This window comes from Argiope bruennichi, chromosome X1 (genome assembly GCF_947563725.1).
Source record: "Argiope bruennichi chromosome X1, qqArgBrue1.1, whole genome shotgun sequence".
NCBI classification, from domain to species: Eukaryota; Metazoa; Arthropoda; class Arachnida; order Araneae; family Araneidae; genus Argiope; species Argiope bruennichi.
In genome coordinates, this window is record NC_079162.1 from 31,127,156 (window position 1) to 31,141,805 (window position 14,650).

At 27.3% G+C, this 14,650-nt stretch overlaps 1 protein-coding gene across 1 annotated transcript in view; it reads right to left on the reverse strand.

The window, feature by feature from the left end:
* Window positions 1-9,093, reverse strand: part of LOC129959474 (uncharacterized) — a 59,519-nt gene extending 50,426 nt beyond the window's left edge. Inside the window, exons 1-2 of the mRNA XM_056072321.1 lie at window positions 9,010-9,093; window positions 3,189-3,264 (exon numbers count right to left, since the gene is read on the reverse strand). The gene's annotated coding sequence lies outside the window, so the exon portion shown is untranslated. The remainder of the gene's footprint in view (window positions 1-3,188; window positions 3,265-9,009) is intronic.
* Between the last annotated feature and the right edge of the window lie 5,557 nt (window positions 9,094-14,650).

Here is a 14,650-nt window from a genome sequence, read left to right on the forward strand (position 1 = left end):
TTTCTCCTCGGCAGCGAATATCCAGATTTGCTATAATCTTGCAGACGGAACTCTTGAACACGTAGCTGTGGTTATTATGGCTAAATTCGTTTCAAATAGTTCAAAAATCCTCTTGAATTCTTGAGAATTTTTTTCATAACAAATACTTTTTCAAATAACATTGTTCTGCGAAAGAAATGTGTCGGTAATTTAATTTGCTTCATATGTCTCTTAATGTTTTTATTAGATAACTGATGCATTTCTCATTAATTTGCTTATTTATTAATACCTCAATAGCTCATTTATCCCTACCATCTAATGAAGGAGTAAATGTTTGATTTAGAATAATCGTTGCAGTTGCATCCAAATGTATTATGCCAAAAATCACAAATAGTAAAGCATGTGCTAACTATTGGAATTGCTACCAACAAACAGCATTTTATGACAACCTACAACAATTTAAGAAACTTAATATATGAGCATTTTGCATTAATAAGTTTGGTATGCGATATTTTGGTATAATAATGAAGAAAACGCGTTTTCATTCTACGAGACTTCATAGAATTCTAACGATCCTTGTGTATTCTTTATAATTTATGTATAGATTTGTAATGATTATAGTTGATTTGATATTAGGTTTATAAACTGAAAAAACAATAATTAAATAGAAGAAATAGCATAAAGAATGAAAATATCATTCAAGTATAAAAATATTACTGATTTTTTTTTATATAAGCATCTACAATAAGGAAATAATTCTACAAATTTGAAAATTTTTTAGATATGATTGCTTATTAAGTTCAAAATTAATCTTACACTACAAGTCTTTTTCTTTTTCTCCGAGTGTTATGTAAATCGCCCTAAATAAATATAAAAAAAAGACCGAAAACTAAAATTAAAATTGAATTTTAAACTTATTGGTTAATTAATTTTTTAATTAAGCCATATTTATTTCAAATCCTCATAAGCGGGTCAAATTTCTTCTCTTTGGTGTGAGACAGAGAGAAAATTTGAAAAAAAGAGGGCTAATTCGCTCGCCATACCGTCATCTGATAGCTATTCAAAATGAGGAAATACGTTCCAAAATATCCCTTGTGTCACTTTGAAATGCAACCCTAAAACAAACCTTTCAATGGAATTAATACTAGCATTTGAAATTTATGTGCTTATTAAGTTTTCATAAGCATCCCTCCCATCAGGATTTAAATTAAAATATTTCTTTACAATGACAAACAATAATAGATATTTAAAATAACTTTAAAACAATAAAATTTTCTTAGTCAAATAAACTTATATTTTTTTGAAAATACAAAAATAATTTCAATTGTAAATACTTTTCATAACTTTAGAAACATACTCAGCTTCCTTATTTCTACTCAATTTACTCTATTTCCTTAATTTTGCTTATTGTTGAGTTTTCTGGAAAACAATTTTCCATTTCCATTAAAAAATCCTTTTATTTATAAATTTTAAAAACTTGTATTTTATGACTAGTTGTATTTTATGGTAAAAGACCTAGTTTAAACCGTATGGCACAAACCAAGTAATGAAAAAAAAAATGAGAGATGTTTTGAGTGAAAGCATATTTCAGTTTCATTTGGTAATAGTAACAACTCGTTTTGAAGGAAGACTGCCCCAGTAATTTTGAACTATGGTTAGATGATGAGGAAGACATCTAAGCCAGCATCCCATCTCCAAACTTCTGGACCCTACAACTGGGAGAGTATTTGACCCTCGAAGCCAGATGTAGCGTGTGCCAGACCTACATATTTCAGATTAGATTCTTATTATAGATTCTTGTGAGATTGGCTTCGAACCAGGAACTCACCAGCTCTGAAATCAAGATCTCAGTAGAAGTCCATGAGGCCAGCAAGAAGCTAAAGAATTGAGAATAAATTATACGTACCATCAATTCATTTCATATTATAGCCTTTGGGAAGTTTTCGTTATCCGTAAAGGAAAATAAAAATTAGCGGTAAAAAATTATGAAATATATTAATTTGAATTTGAACGTATAAAAGTATTTTACAAAACAATCAATAAAAAGAAGGAATAAAAAACAAATTTTGTGTGCAGTGTTTCTAAAACTGTGGTTGGTGACTCCAGTTTTAAAAAACAACAATGGGGCCAGAAACACTATATTTTAAGAATTTTTCGTATTTTTAAAGCAAAAATTGTACTGAAAATCATTTTGATGTAAGTATTTCATTAAATCGTGTTTTTATTTTTCAGGATCTTCAATAATATTAAACAAAAACTGTTCATTGTTGAAAGACTGAAAATTATTTTTACTGAAACTGATTTTAAACTGGAATAATGTTAACGTAACATCATTTTAATCAAAATGTTTCTATAAATCGTGGTCATAATCTTATTTTTCTCTTACAGATTTTTCAACAGTTTTGATAAACTGTTTCCCAAAAAATTATTTTAACATCTAGCATTTCCTTAAATCATGGTAAATCGTTAATTATAATTTATCATGCATCAGTAAATCATATTTTTAAAAATATTTTAATCATTTTAAATGAATAATTGGTCATAAGATTAAGCTAATCAAAGCATTCCAATAAATAACGCCTTAACTTTTATTTCCTCTTTTAGATTCTTTAAAACTTTTTAAACAGCAGTAATTATAATTATCAACTGCACCTAAAGCCTTTTATTAAAACTTGTTGAATAAATATGTTAAATTTCATTTGTTTTATCATTAATTAATGCTGAACTTTCCTATTTTTTCCACAATTTTTGAATCGAGCAAAGCATTTTAAAAGTAAGAATAAAAAAATCCCCCCAAAAAAGGTTGTAAGCAGAAAAAAGACAAACATGCTCTGGAATTCAACATGTTGAAGGTATTGAATTTTGAACAAATTCTTTTTCAGGAGTGACTTGGAATCCTTATTTTAAATCCTTGGATTTTGCAACCAATGTTTATTGATTTTGGGGCTTGTTTGTAGTGTACTACCTAAGAGAACTAAAAATATTCTTATAAGAAAGGCTTACAATAAATAGTAACTGAATTTTCAATTTTTATTTTATAAATCTAACAACACGAATATCACATTGGATTTTTAATAAATCCTATAAAAATTCTCTGTTCATTTCTTATCATTAATTAATCACATCTTTTTCGCTCTATTGAAGTATGCGGGAAAAAAGAGCTGAAATAGCTCAAAATATCAAAATAGATCAAATAAAGACTTACTGACCTTTTGTGTATGGAAGTGAAAGAGGATTTTTGACTTTTGATGCAGAATTTGTTTGAAAACTAAATTGTATGAAATCCTAAAAGAAAAAGTAAGAATCAGCAAATTATACAATTTTTCAATAGTTTTCTCACTATTGCGAAACGCTGTTATTAAAGATTTTTATCTTCTTCTCATCTCTAAGAAAAACATTTTCATTTTCAGTCCGTTCTTAATTACTAATTAATAAAAACAAACTCAAGTATAAGAAATATTGACCTTTGAAATGATCTCTCATTACCAACACACTCTGTGTTTGTGTTTATATTATGGATTTTCAATTAATTATTTAATGATGATAATAATTGAAAATTAAGTTAATATGGTTAATGATGATGACAAATTATATACCTTGTAATTCAAAACAATTAAATTTCAAGATAATAAACAATTGGCTTTTAAAAATGAAACTTCAAAATAATTTAAATAATATTTATATAAGATTGGTATATGAGTAACTTCCAGAGTTAATCACTAAAATGTTGAATCTATTATGAATATAGTATATATTCACATAATTTGTTCTTCAAATATTAAAGATGAAACCATTTTTATACACTTTTACTAAATTTGACATCCTTTTATGAAAAAAATGATTTTAAAATTCCATATTATTTATAACAGTGGATTAAAAATCAAAGCCAAAAGAGCGGCAACAATTTAATATAAAATGTCTACCATTTTATAGTGCACTAATTAAAGTGTCTTTTAAAACTGTTTATAGTAAATTAATTTCAATAAGTAGAGATATTTAAAATTATGTATTAATTAGAGATATTTAATAGAGTGATAATTACTTCTGAAATTATTTAAAATTTTTTCTTCAATTTGTCAAGAAAAAGTGATATTTAAATTTATTTGTAACGTGAACGAAATAAAAAAATGTATGTAATTTTCGAAATGAATTAATTATTAGTGGATTTGGATATGAAAGAAACATACTGATTCCATTGGAATCAAAATATAACTTACATAATAAAATATGATGCAAAGTATGCAGTTATAATTGAATACATTACTTTATAGTGTGTGTTTTTTTCTTTTGCTTGTTTGTTTTTTGTATTCTAAATAAGTGTGTATGCTTTTAAAATTCTTTTAGAACATTTTTTTTTAATTCTCGAATTAAATCATCAATTTGTAGGGAAAAGTATAACGCACAGAGTTATTGGTTGGTTGTTCTGCCTTGTGAATTGACGTGTCTGTATGCAATTTCCTAATGCCCTGTAGAAATGAATTATCGCCTCACACTGACATTAAATGAAAGAAAATTGTCGATTCCATTTTAGCTATATCTCAAGACGGCTAAGAAAAATGATGAGCAGCCTAAAATTTATTTATAATTAAATTAGTTATTTTTCACTCATTGTAATCGTAAGAAATTGATACTTGTTTTTTAAGTAAATATTAATATTTTCGTAATTTAACTAAATAAATTGTCTTGCATTAAAAAATCTTTTATCCGGGGCTTGTCAAGTTTTCTCCTGACATCTTTGAAAGAGTTGAATGATGATTTGATATATACCGCCATCTAGTGGCCATAGTCGTCATTATAAATGTAAAAGCAGGCTCAAAAAATCATGGAAATAGTGGAACAGTGAATTGCTTAAGAGTGTTGAAGGAGTGAATTAAAAAAATTCCGATAAAAGCACGAGGAAAAACATAATGAAACCCATAAATAAAACTTTTACTAAAATAATAGTAGTAGCATTATTTTCTTTTCTCTCTCTCTCTCTCTCTTTCTGTGTGTGTGTGTGTTTTAGGAAACAAAATAATTATAATTCAAAAATTGTTGACCATTAAGAAAGTTTTTAAAAATAAAGTTATTGCACAGAATATTCGTATTGTCTAAGAAAAGGGAGGGGGGACATTATTCAGCTTGTGAATACACATAGAGTTAATTTTATTTTGGTTTATAATTTGTTAACTTTTCTTCCTAAAACCTCAACTCTAGTAAAATGAAGTTTTTGGTTCCTGAAAGTAATTAAGAGAAAAGGTCCAAACCAGAGTCAAAAACAGTGTTTGATATTGTGTATAAATTTAAAAATCGTTTTAAAACAGTTTAATTTAATTTTATTTGTTTTATGCTTACAAAGATGGAATTTTCAATTCATTTTTTCACTCATTTTCTGTTTTACTTGAAGGAATTGAAATTATACGTACCTGTGCATTCTCGATAAAAATACAACATTTTAATATTTCCAGAACTTACCAATCAATTAATAATTAATTAAAGTAATTTTTTTATATTGTAGGATCAATATGGTAATGTATTTGAGAGACAATTTTATCAAAATTTAAAAGCAAAAAATTATTAAAATAAAACATTTGACGTTTAGTACACTAATAAAAGTGCATTAAACAATCCAATTAAATTTTTATACATTTTTCTCATGTATAAGAATTAGACTGTAAAGAGCAGTGAAAACAACCTGAAACTAAAGTAAAAACACTAAGAGAGAACTAATAAAAATTGAATAGCTATAAAGATAGCAATTCTCCATTAATAATTAAGATGAGGCAAAGTAATAGGCAATTTAAATTTCATAAAATACAGAGAGAAGTTTGGAGATCTAAAGATATCTTTAAAAGATGCAAATAAAACTTTAATACAATGTTTCTTAGTGCAGGTATTTCAATGAGTAATAAAATTTCATAATAACTCTAAAATTTGATAGTCTTAAATGATTAAGAGCTTTGACAAAGAGCAAAATGACAAAGAACTTAATTCGGTATACCTTTCAAACATTTAACTATTAGAGAATCATCTTCACATAAAATAAAACTATTAAAACCCATTGAAAGTTATATTTTCACCCTCATCATTTGAAATTAATTCGATTAGTGCCGTTTTATCGTTCTGAAAAACTAATTACTTTAAAGATAGGATAGTAATAAAATTTAACAGAAATTAGGCATAAAACGTTACTTTAGTTACGAATTACTCAAGACAGCAAAAGTTATTCTAGTTAATTAATCAATACAGTTGAAATATTGATTGTATTGAATAAATTTAACTTGAATAATAGTTTTTAATATCTGTCTGTACTGTGTTCGGTATGAATATTCATATCTGCATTTCCTTTAAAGCCGGATAAGTAAAGTTTAGTTAAATCAATGTTTTGTTCTGAATCGACGCTGAAAATAATTTCGAATATATAGCTCAATTTTAAACCATGAACAGATGATGAAGTGGACACCTGAGCTCCTATCTTACCCTCCACACTCTTTCATCACCGCGATTTCAAGGCGTTTAAACAAAAAAGGCAGATTAAATGCCTGTTCAGACGAATTATCACATGAACCGGTTCATTTTCTCCACTCTCTAATTAAATGATTCCTTCCTATTCAGGAATATGCTGTTTTACAGATTCAGCTAAGAATCCATACATAAGATGTTTGTGGATAATGTATAAGATTTTTATCGAATTATAATGTCTTTGAATGATTTGATTTTAGCTTACGAATAAGAGAGACGATATTCAAACCATGTATGATGCAAAGGCACGAAGGTTAATCCATTACCCTACAAAGATTTCGTTACATCAGTTGAACTAATCTGTCTTTTTTAATTTCTTTGTAGATAATTTTTCTTAACTGTTGAGTCAGGGTGGTCTCATGGCGAAATTCTACTCTTCTACTATTATCTACTTCAGGAATAGAGGTCAGGAATTCGAGACTTAAATCTACGAAACAAGGAGCCTGAACGCTGAGCTAGTATTCTTTATATCTTTCCAAGATCAAATGGTCTACTCGTTGGTATGGTGCGGAAGTTTGGAGATGGAACACTTTCTCCAAATTTCAACATTCTTTTTCTATTCACCATTTTTAAGTATGAGGTACGTCTAAAAATAGCACTCGTATAGATTCAAAACGGGACGTTAATTAAGCAAAATTAAGCCCTCTTTATTTTAAGGAGTCACACTATCTTTGATGAACGTGGTTAATGTGAAAGAATAAAATGCAGAATAAAAAAACATCACGGGACTGAGCAAATGTATGCCTTATCAACCAAGGGTCTGAAAAAGGGAAATGAAATTTCCTGATTTTCAGCCAAAAGTTCCCTTTTATTTTGGCTGGAAAAGGCTATTTGAAATTTCTGTGTCTGAGGCTATTTGAGATTTCTTTGACTTTTTATTTTGGCTCAGAAAAGCTATTTGGAGAATCTCAAAGGCTATTTTGAGATTTTATCAATAAGCATCTCAGGTTCAAAATTATTTTTTCCGTTATGATATTCACTGATTATCTATAGTTTATCCATTATATTTCCCCGATTTAATGTTTATTTGTAATTATGTTATCTGCCATCAATAATAAGAATGGAAATTTTAATATTAGAATGACAATTAAGAATCATTCCAGAAAATGGATTTGTTTCATTTAGATGCACGGTTGAAAACTTTTCATTTATAATTATTCAAGTGACTCTAACGAAATTCATAAACAATAGCAGTGCAATGTACTCCATTCATTATGTGCCCCGGCAGTTCTTTGTTTTAATAGAACAAGTGTCATCCGTTTCCTACCTACCGCTTGTCGTTTCATGTAAACAGAATAAATTTTAAAAGTGTCACGTAATTCATAATGAAGCCGAAAGCTATTTGTTTTCCTCTCATTCATGTTAAAATAAAGATTCACTTGACTCCTTTGTTTCCATGCATGTCAAACAAGTTCAAACTTAATAATACTAGACATCTCTGCATAATGTTTTATCTTTTTTTAAGCTGTCAATTAATTCAAATTTTACGTTTAAAATGGAAAAAGGAATAAAATCCCATCTCCAGTGATATATTCTTGAACAAATAAAACTTAGTTCACTGAAAATATTCAGCTTTATTATTCAAACAGTAAATGTCCAGTCTTCAGTGTTTACTTTACCACACTTGTTTTTATGCATATCACACGAATTTGAACTTGGTTATACTATACAATACTACATTATATTTTGTCTTCGCTCAAACATTCAGTTCATTTAAATTTAGCATTCGAAATGGCAATAAAATAAGAATTTTATTCCATCTACAGAAATAATTCTTGAATAAACAAAATTTGATTAATAATAAATATGCTTTCTTATTATTCTTGTTTAACTGGCCGAAAAAGTTACTATTTTCTAATTACTTACACTAGAAATAAACAAAGGGAAAGAAATGTTATTTTCAAAAAAATGACTCCGTGATTTCTCCAAGATTTAGATGAATATCTACATTCTAGAACTTTCTGAGTCCAAAAAGGCCATTTTTGGAAGTTTGACAATTTACATTCTTGCCTACCTGTCAGTGAATTCGATTATCCAAAAATGCAACAAATGACTTAAATAAAATTTTATATATAGTTTGACAAAAAAAATGTAAATATGCATCAAATTTGAGACCCGAAAGTTCAAAAACAAAAGGCCAAAATTCATACCCTACATTCATTTCTCTACTTAATTGTAAATATGCATCAAATTTGAAACCCGAAAGTTTAAAAAGAAAAAAATCCAAAATCCATACCCTACATTCATTTCTCTACTTAATTGTAAATATGCATCAAATTTGAGACCCAAAAGTTTAAAAAGAAAAAAATCCAAAATCCATACCCTACATTCATGTTTCTACTTTCTACAATGAACCTGAAGACAAAATGCTAGTAAGAATACGAGATAGTTGAGCTTAAATAATTCATATCTACATTTTGAAAATGAAACTAAATGCATTTTCATTAAGTGAAATTGCTATTGCAGAAATACATTTGTTTCAAAGTTAATTGAATTATATTTTGAAGGGAAGAGGAAATTAACACTCACCTTTCCGTTGACAGCAAATGTTTCGCCTGGGCTTCGAAATCTTAACGTAACTATCAAGTAACTCAATAGCACTGCGAATTTGATCATCAAACTATCTACTGAAAAAAAAAAGAGATGACGAAAGCAGTAAAAATAAGATTTTATGCAAAGGTCAATAATGAACTCGATTAATTTTATATTTAATTGAATTTGGCTTATATTGCTATTAAATATTCTCAATTTTATTCGCCGTTGTTTTTGTAGTGATAATCTGAAATATTATAAAGTAAATTCATTAATCACTTTGCTGAAAATAAATCAGTCAATTAAAAGGCAGGTCAATCTATGACAGGCTTGGTTGATATCATTTGCTCATTACTGATACAATTTTTTGTTGATGTATACCATGGAGCAAAGAAAATGAGATACCAATATTAGATAAAACAGATAAAAATCATGAATTATTTATGAATAATTGGGACCATTATGAGTGCTCATTAGAAAAGAGAAAAAAAATGAATTAAATAAAATTCTGATTTATAAGACATCATCTTCTTTTAAGTGAATTTATTATTTTTCTATACTGATTTGCAATTTTCTAAAAAATAGTTTTAAGTACAAACAAAAAATAGTGAGAATTGCAAATATTTTTTTAAGCAAAAAAATCATGCATTTACACCAATCAAGCATTTTCTATGCATTCATCACTGACTATGCCATGGATTTATTTCTTAAAATAATTGAAAATTAGAGAAAAACATAAAGGGAAGAATCAATTATCCAGTACATCTGACTGTATTTATTACCTTTAAATTTCTATTGAAATCCACCATGCAATAATTACTTTAAACTAATGCAAGGAAAGTTTCAGTGATTTTGTAAAACTCAATTATGTCATAAATGTAAAAATATATATAATAATAATAGCATTGACTAACAATTTTAAATAGAGAAACAATTTCAAAATCGGATATTTGAAAGTTTCTGAATCACCCAGAAAAGTATTCGTAAAATTACCTGATATTGATGTAAAGTAACTGCACTCCAGCGCGTGTCAATCGTCTTTTTTTCTTTTGCATATAATTAGGTATTGGTTTTATATTTATCAAGAAAGTCAAAGGAAAACTTATCTTCGAAAATTTTAAAATATGCAAATATTGTTTCAAACTCAATCCTAACGGTTTTAGGGATTTTTTTATATGAAACATTTTTATCTAAAACTAATTAAAGAACTAATTAAAGAGTGCGATAAAATATTTAATCCCTGATAAATTTAGGTTATTGCTAAAATAACTTTTACAAAATAAAATTATAAATAAAAATCAGATATCATCTTTACTTTATGAACAGTAAACAACTCTAAAAATTAGCGGAGTCTTCCAAAAAATAAAAATAATAATAAAAGACAGGATTAAGTAACGAAAATTCAGAAAAAAAGAGTATTCATACAGATTTTTGTACACCGATGCAAGCACAACAGCCTAATGATGACATAAAAAAGTGCTTTTTGTGCCAAAGATAACGTTGAATTAAAAATGACATTGAAAGACGCTGATTTCAAAAGAAATAAGCCATAAATTCTTTCTCCTTTGATATACAGTATATGTAGTTTTCCTTTCGTACATCTTACTTTTGATGTTGCTCTTTTTTTTTTCCCTACGCTTTCGTTCGAATTTCTATTTTTGTCTTTTCAACCGGAAAAATGACATGTTTTTACTTTCTTTTTCTTCATTTTGCATCTTTTAACACCATTATTTTCTGGAAGATACGAGTTTCCATTAATAATATCCTACATTTCCCACTAAATAAAATTGAAAGAAATGCAGAATGTAGAAATCTTTTTTATGAAGCATTAATTAAAATAAGATTGTTAAAAATGGATATTTCAAAGATATGAATCTGAATTTTTTTAAAGTAAACCTCTTTTATACTATTATACACGATGGACATTGGCAATGTATACTGTGAGTTATTTTGAAAACTTTATTTTTGAGTGAAAAACAGCGTTTTTTTATCACATTATCAATTACGTGAAAATATTTTGAATTCTTTTTATAATGTAGCTGTTGATTTTATTCCCCGATGAAGAATTAATTTTGAATTAGTAAACACTAATTATTTGGCATCTCTAAATGTAGCAATATTTCAACGAAAGTAGATTTGACATATTTACCTATTTCACATACAAAATTATTTTAATTTTAATATAAATTTAATTTCAGCTTTTAATTAAAGCAGTGAAATTATGTTTACAAAACAATTTCACATTCTTCTTTAGATCTGATTATCATAATCGCTACAAAAATCTATAAAAGAATTCGATTTTTTTATCTTATTATTTTATTTTAATTCAGTATTAGATGAATTTATTTATGCAGATACTAGCTTTCTTGTTCAAATATAAAAATAAATGTTATTTTTTCGCTTCATTACATGCATTCATTATCTTCAATCTCTAATGAATGCATGTAAGATATAGAAGGTAATCGCACATATTTAATTGAATAAATAAGCAATTATTTAGCTTAATACATTATTTCATTCATTATTTTCTAAAAATTATAATAATCGCACAATTTCAGATATTAATTATTGAGGCATCATCATAATCACTCAATTTCAGAAATTATTTACTCAGTAATCATCATTTAATATTACAAAAATTTCTATATTTATACAAGCGCTTTTGTGAATAAATAATGGATAAAAACCTATTTGTTCGTATTGTTCTTGTTCTATCATTTAAAAATACTGCAAAATCCTTCTTATTAATGTATCTCAAGTTAAAATTAGTATAATTAGATACAATAAAAGAAAAAAACACGTACAAATTTGAAATCTACCGGAAAAGAAGTTATCAAAAATGCACGTGAAAAAGAAGTATGAATATTTCAAAAACGAGATCTTTAATGAAAAAAATCTCTATCCAAAGAACTGCTACAAAGTCACTGAATTTCAAAAATTCTAATTATAAATAAATCCTAAATATAATTTAATTTTTCATAATTTTAATTATAATTATTAGCATCCTAAATATATAGTATTCACTGTTTTTCCATTAGATATGTGATGGAATATAAAGATTGATGTAAAATTCTGAATTATAAGCACTTATCTGCTGCTATCCAAATGTCGCAACAGTCAATAAGATTTGGATATAAGTGATTCACGATTCTATGACTTGCAAAGAAAAAATTGTTTTAGAGGGAAATGACTCATATGATCTTTCCAAGCACTAAAACGTGGTCAGCAGAAACAAACAATGCTTAGTTGTTTTTTGGTAGTTTGCTTAGTTTTAAGGAAACGGTATTAATAGGGACATCACAGCAAGAAAATCTTGCAAAGAAACATCCATTTACACTTTAGAAAATAATTTTTCTTTTACCAACAAAAACTGAAAACAAAGACTTTCAAATAGTTACTTCAATCAATGAAATTGTAGCTTCAAATGCTTGCAAGTGAATTGTCAGATCATTATGATCAGTAGTTCTTAATATGCATTGCGTTAAAATCGCAGATCTAATTATAATCACCTTGAATATTAGATACATAAATTAATCTGTATTATGAGTGACCAATAACATACTTCAAAATAAACTATGTAGATAAATACAAAACCTACTAAAATAATAATAAATTAAATAAATAAAAATTCATACATTTTCAAATCGAGATATATTACAATTTAATTCATTAATTAGAATAAAAAAGATGATTAATATCTCTAGAAGTGCCTTAAGAATAAATAATTTGTCAACATTTAATTTTATCAGAAAAATTAATATAAACGAATAACTAAAGAATTCTATTTTGCGAGAATTGTATTTAAGGATATTGTAATTTTTAAATAACTTCTTATAAAATATTATAAGAAAATAGTATTTAAATTTATTTTATTATTTATTTATTTTTCGTTACTATAACACTTTGTATAAAAGATTAAGTTTAACTGAATTTTAACTGAACACAAAATTTGAATTAAGTTACAATTAAGATTTTTTTTTGTATTGAGAAACAAAATTTATTTCTTAAAAATTATGCAAAATTCATTATTTGTGTATTCATATTTTCCTCAAAGACATTTATGTCAACATAAAAGAAACCTGTCTACATCTTTCAATTTAATGTTGAATAAATAAATAAAATAGTAGGAAAGATCTAAACCTAAAAAAAGTAAACCTACCAGTTATGCCAGTAAATATTTAGGATTTTAACTTAAAAAAAATTAAGAAAAAAATTAAAAATAATTCAGATTTGGATCATTTATTTCCTCTTCATAAAATAAAAATCCCAAGATGTATATTTAGCAAAATAATAATAATAATAACTATCTTTAGATGCTTTTAACCCTTAAATACAATTTCTTACTTACCAGGCCAAACGATTAAAAATCCTAAATGTTAAGACAACAAACTACATTTCAAAAGCGCAGTTATCCAACCACACGCCTAAAAATATTTTCTATAAAGCATAAACGATTTATTTCTCGGCATTGTGATGGTTGCCTAGGTTACTGGAATAGTAAACAATCGCTGCATCAGTTTACCAATATGCGTATCGACAGCTAAAGCTATTAAGGAAATGAAGCAAGGCGACACTGGGGCAGAATTACCATAAAGTGGCCCACAAACAGAATAAATTTAATGAAATTGAGTTAAATAAACGGCGGAGTTCTTTTTCGAGTACTTTAGTGGAGTTACACGAGAGCACGACATGAAAAATTTTTTGCCCTTATTTGAATAGGATTGAATGAGTTTATCAAGGCCGCAAGTAAATAAAATATAAAGGACAACGCATAATGGCGAAGGGAAATCCTAAGGAAAATGTTACCTTGATGTATATTTAAAAATTGCATTTTTTCCAGTTCTGTTTAATAAATTTGTCTGTTTTTAGATAATGTCTGTAATAAATGTATTTAGATAATGAAGAAACAGAAAATCCCCCCACCCACCCTCTATTCTTCTACCTATTCTTGCCTTCTCTCAACAGCAATAAACCTTTCTCAGGTTCTATTTAATTTTTAGCTATTTACGCAAGAATTATGCTCTCTTTTTCTGAATATGTCTACTCAAAGTGCAAAAAGTCGTGCATCAAAAACTCCATTTGATTGAAATACATTAGTCGGTAACTATTCATATAGACAGTGGATGCCAAGTCATCACTGGTGTGGTGTGGCGTGGACGGGGGGGGGTGCAAGCTCAGGTGTCGTCCTCGTCATCTGACCACGGTTCAAAATTATGAGGTCCGTTCCAAAATAGCCCTAGTGTTGCTTTACAACGGGACGTTAATATAACTAAGCTAAACTAAACTAAGCCAAGTCATCAATAACAAAAAGCAAGGTGATATGATACATAATAAGGTACATAGAGTACATACAGATTACGTAGACTCAAAAAAAAAATCACTGAATAGTCCGATAAAATTGAAAATTCACTTAAACTTTGACCAATCAATCTTTAATCATAAACTTTTCATTTCATTATTTACCTTAGCATTCACCTTTCGTTCTGGCGTTCAAGCCTTGGCATCCATTCACCGAAAGAAGGAGTACAGACTACCAAATTTCCTCCAATCGGAATTTTCAATGTATGATCGTTTACACTTTGAATCGCGATATATGATTTCTAGAAGCACAGAAAAATTTAGAGAGAAACGTAATTGT